Below are 5,978 nucleotides of genomic sequence, written 5' to 3'. Positions count from 1 at the left end.
ATTATCTCTGAACACCACCAGCTTTTGAGAATCATAAATGCTGTTGTCTGTAGCATTTACACAGAAAATATGTACCTTTGGTAAACAGCATGGGGCCACAAACCACTATCTGTTTGCTGAAAGTATTTCCATATGTTCACATTATAATAAAAAAAAAAATTAATTCCCCTGAGGGGAAAAAAAAAGATATTTAATTATCGCCATGTCATAATGGAATGGAGTTTCTCAGCAAGTCTCTTTGAATTCGTCTTATCATTTTTTTTTTTTCATATGATTTTGTTGTTGTTGAATGTTATGCTAAAGACTAAATGACTTTAATATGTGCCTCCACTGAACTGTAGCTGTAGGAATATGCGAGTCCACTGGCAAAATGTATCTCATTATAAATAAAAGGAATAATTTTGAATCTTAAGGTGGAAAAAATTTATTCACAGCAATGGTATCTGGCCAAAAAACTGGTCATACAAATAAATACATTGGTGGTACTGTTGTTTAACAGAGGGTTGTTGGTTGTTGCGGGTTGCCTCAGTTGTCTAGGGTCCTACTTGATACTGATCTACTGTCTATATGTAATTTCACATATTCACCCAGTGTCTATTGGTTTTCTTTGGGGTCTTTGGCCTAGTCTCATTTATCAAGTCCATTGTAATAAGTATATGGATTTGCCTAACAACTTAGAGGTGAGTACAGTATACATATGTATATGTAGGTTTGTAAAGTTGTGTCATATTCCTGCCTTGTGCTTGGTCTCACAATCCACAATTACCTTGACCTGAATAAATAAATGCATTTACAACTAATTCAACAAGTGGCTAACATATTTCCAAAAATATCTTAGAGCAAACTACCCTTAATACAAAATCAAATCAAAATCCACTTTCCCCAAACACAGACATTTTGGTTCCTTTTTTTACTTTGAGATTATGACCTCTGTCATGTGTAGATCTTTATACTTCTAACAGAAGCTAGAATAGCTTAATACAACCTAACACACACACACACACACACACACACACACACACACACACACACACACACATATATATATATATATATATATATATATATATATATATATATATATATATATATATATATATATATATATATAGCATTCAACTGACTGCTTGGATGCGCAATGACTCAGATCATATCTCTGATCTTGTACTAACATGCTGTTGCATTATCGGTGTGGTTTTTGCACCTGTGGATAATTTTTAACACCACTGTAGAAAACAAAGACTTGGAAAACCATTTTACTGTCAATGCAAAGAAAGAGCTTTTACATTTATAGAATTTGGCAGTAATGCTTTATAGTCTGTATAGAGCCCATATTGCATCCTCATGATAGAGCATATCAGGGTTAAAATTTTCTATCAAGCTCAGAACAAATCAAAGATTTTTTGGAAAAAAAAATTCAAGTGCTTTGTGAAGAGGTGGGTCTTCAGACAGGCAGTCACTCAGCTGTTCATACAGATAGCAGCCCAATTATCCATCTATGTGCAAGACAGAGAAGAGTCTTGAAGAATGCCCATCAGTTGTGTCAGGTGAGATTGTAGATCAAGATGATGGTCACATTCATTACCGTTTATTGCACCATTATTAAAAAACAAGCAGTACAAACAGCAATAATTGTTGACCAATAATTTTTTTCCTATTTAAATTTTTTATTATTTATTTTTATCATCATTTTCTTTCACTCTTTTACTGTGAGTTTAATTACATGAAATCAACAGTGCAAAGTAATGGAGTGTGTTAGGGAAGTGAAGAAAATCTGCGAGAGTGAAAGGGAAAGTTTAAAGGACTGTGGTAAGATCTGTGATGTTGTATGGATTAGAGACAGTGGTATTAAGTAAAAGACAGGAGGTGGAGCTGGAGGTAGCAGATCTGAAGATGTTGAGATTTTCATCGGGAGTAACAACGATGGACAGGATTAGAAATGAGTTTATTAGAGGACTGCGTATGTAGGACGTTTTAGAGACAAGGTGAGGGAGGCGCAATTGAAATTGTTTGGACATGTGCAGAAGAGGGACATGGGGTATATTGGTAGGAGAATGCTAAGGAAGGAGCTGCCAGGAAGGAGGAAAAGTGGAAGACCAAGGAGGAGGTTTATGGATGTGGTGAGGGAAGACATGCAGGTAGGTTTTGTGAAAGAGGCAGATGTAGAGGACAGGTAGGTATGGAGAAGGATGAGCCGCTGTGGTGACCCCTAATGGGAGTAGCCGATAGAAGAAAAAGGTTGATTGAGACATATATAATAAAGTATATATGGACAACATTTCTTTTTAAACTTACTATCTAACATTTCTATTCACATGTAGGAAACATATACTTATATATACTTGGTCCCACTGAACTTGCTGGGGATACGTTCTAAGACCCCCCGTGAGTTCCAAACATCCTCGAATTTTGGAAGTATACACAGTTTAAAATGTTATTCCTAACGTTCCTGAACACTCGGTCCAACTGCGGATTCTCGCAAATTTTAAGAGAATCCACAACTTGCTGTTATTTAGGTTCCAAATGAGAACCCGCGAATTTTCCGAGCCGCAAGTTCTGAAGCACGAATTATTGGGGGTTGACTGTATTGTTTAACAACATTTATGATACATTAAAGTACAACATAATATATGAGATACCTGATGTTGAGTTATGGAATTAGTTACTATGTGAAACTAATGTCCCATAGATGTTAATGTAGAATTTCGTCATGGAACTATTCAACATTAAACACTCCTAGAGAGTAATTTTAGAGGTCAGTCTTGTGCTTTAAATGTGCAAATAGTTACATGAAACATTGTAATCGGTTCAAAAGTCCAATCCGTATGTAACTGCTCCATATAAACACCTCAATCAAAATAAAAATGCCCAAACCGAATGAAATTGTAATTGGTTTGAGAGGGTTAGATTAACCTTTATAAACCAAACAAAATAAACATTCTGCCTTGTAAATGCTTTAAACTGATTACTTGCAGAAGATATACACAATCTTTTTTACTGTGCTCTTGTGAACATTTGCCACATCACAGTTCTGAGTTTCTATAAAACAACCGCGACATGCATAATTAGAGGAATTGGATTTTTGGCGGTCTGTTCTTTTGAGGCCATAGTTCTCTCAACCACACAAAAGAAAGAATGGAACTCCATGTAGGTTGATGTGCACATGTCACAAAGTCATTTCAATTGAAAGCGCCGGCACATGTAAACACCATATCTGAATAGATAATGTCTCAGGTAAACAGTCCAAAGACTGTTTCAGTCAACTTTCAATCGGAATGACAAAAAAAAGTGTACATGTATACGTGGCTAATGTAAATGCAGGGGAATGAATTTATTTAAGCTCTTCTTTGAACAGAAACAAGCAATTTAAATAAGATACATTTAAATATCCAATTAAATAATGATTGTTCCAAATTGCCCAGATTTGCTGTCATAAGGCGTAAATGTAAATGTTGCGAATGCGCACTACAGTTGCCAAAAAAAATAAAACTTTAATGGCGGCAAGTCGGGATGGAATATTTACAAGACAGACTTAGTGACAAGGAAGATTTGGATAAAAAGATTTTACAAGGAAAGGTATTTTCTATATTTATAAATGATTTACACTTAGACATCAACAGTATTTATGGTTTAATCAATCTTGATTTCATAAATATATTTTTTACACCCTTACAGTCGTTTTGTCGTGACTAGAGTTTTGGGTGAAATAACTATTTCGCGAAAAATATTGATTATTAAATGTACTGTCGACTGACTACGTGCATTATGTTTTACTAATTACGTGTTTATAGTTCTTTAAACAGTTTTGTCATCTTGGCGTACATTTTACTTTGCTGATATGCTAACTCTCAAACATATGAATTTTCTCTAAATGTAAACGTTTATAAGAATTCTCATTTGTCATTTGTAACTGGAATCATTCTAAGACATACGGTTGCCTTCAAGCATCATATTTAAGCAAATTACATGTGTACAATTCGTCATCTCAACGTTCATTTTACTTTGCTAGAAATATCCTTTGCAAATATGCCAAAACTTTGCACGAACATTCTTAGTCAACTGGATATGAACGATATGATCTACATTTAAAGGTTTGATTTGATGTTAAATCAAATTGTGTACATGAAGTGAAACATGCAATTTCATGCTGAGTTGTAACTTCATTACAAAAAAAAAATCTAACATCTTTTTTTGCTATTTCAGAGGCCTCATTGATGTTGCATCATTCCACATTTTTGTATTTTTTACTCTGGTTTGGTACAATTACTAAATGAACCCTAACCCCCCCCCCCCCCCCCGTATTTAAATTAAACTTAACTTTACTTGTGTAATTTCTTTGTAAAGATTTGATGTCTCTTGTTTTCTCTCTCTCTCTCTCTCTCTCTCTCTCTCTCTCTCTTTTTTACTTTTAGATATGTGAGTTTTTGGGAGTAACATTATTCCAATATTTTTGACTCAAATGCAGTCTTTCAAGTTCCAGATCAGAGGAAAGTGCAAATTGATTACCATTCCATGCAATGATATTCATATATATATATATATATATATATATATATATATATATATATATATATATATATATATATATATATATAGTGTGTGTGTGTATGTGTATAACAAATACAAGGATAAACATACAGTATATATCAGATTTCCGTATGGGGCTGCTATGTGGCTTTCCCAGTAACTGAATAATTCATGGTGAATAATATGCTTTAAGATGAATAAATGAATAATAAGCTTGGTGAATATATTGAATAAATTCGAAACAAGAAGAATTGTTTAGAAAGAATGTGCTGTAGAACATAATGTGCTTTTTAAAGTCATATGAGAAAATTTTCAAGTTTTATGTAAATGTGGCGTAGTCTCGGAAAAGCCATTGGATGAAACTACTTTGCTTTAGAAAACTTTAGGAAAAAATAGATTTCACCAAAGAAATTTTTTTTTTTTTTTTTTGTATTTCTGCACAGGCTAGAAGGTTATGTTGTGTATGTGATCTCTTCAAGCAGTGAATGTCTTGCTTTTATCAAGCTGTTGAATAGCTAATCTGGATATTGTTTAAAAAACCTAATAAATCCATTTAGTAATCAGAGAACAACTGAGAAAACCTTTTGTGATGCACTTGCACACTCTGTACAGACAATGGCTCAAAAAGTATTTCATGAACAAAAATCTGGAAAAATAGATGAATACCAGTAAGGTAGCAAATTATTTATTTTACTAGCAAATCTAGTAAAAAATACAAGGTACTGTTAGTACCATTATTTCTGAAAGTGTAGAGTGGTGGTACAGTGTTGCAGCTTCAGAGCCTTTGGTTTATTCTGAGCCAATGGTTAATGTAAGTGTAGATGTTAAGTATTTTCCCCAATTTCCTGATAAAACATGCCATAAGGTGGACTTATATATACGTATAGGTGAATGTATCCTTTGTCCTTGTATTGCTAAGTCTCCTGCATTCCATTCTAGTGTGTTAGCTGAACGGCTGAAGCTTTTGCTTTCTTTTCTTGTTTTTAGTAAGTATCATGACAGATCTATTTACTCTGGTATGTGGTGTTAAATTACCATCCCCAGCCACTCTCAGTGCCGGTCCCAAGCCCGGATAAATTGGGGAGGGTTGCGTTAGGAAGAGCATCCAGCGTAAAAACATGTGCCAAATCAAACGTGCGGAGGATCCGCTGTGGCGACTCCTAACGGGAGAAGCCGAAAGAAAGTTTTATGTGGTGTTGAGTTAAGCCTTTGAGCACTTATTTCCTATTATGTATTGATAAACTGTAATAAAAATCTTAACATGATTCTTCTTAATGGATCTTAAAATGCTACAACTTTGTTTCTCAAGAAACTTGTTTTTTACAGAAATTCATAGCGTGAAGTGTTTTTCCCGAGACCACCACAAATTAATCAATGATAGACAAAAGATGGACCATCAGAGCGGTCAGTGTCAGACAAATCACATGACTCATCTCAGTCGTGTCCTCAGA

Source organism: Silurus meridionalis, chromosome 9 (genome assembly GCF_014805685.1).
Source record: "Silurus meridionalis isolate SWU-2019-XX chromosome 9, ASM1480568v1, whole genome shotgun sequence".
In the NCBI taxonomy this organism is placed as follows: domain Eukaryota; kingdom Metazoa; phylum Chordata; class Actinopteri; order Siluriformes; family Siluridae; genus Silurus; species Silurus meridionalis.
The sequence above is the reverse complement of the archived record's forward strand: the minus strand, read 5'-3'. Positions refer to the sequence as shown.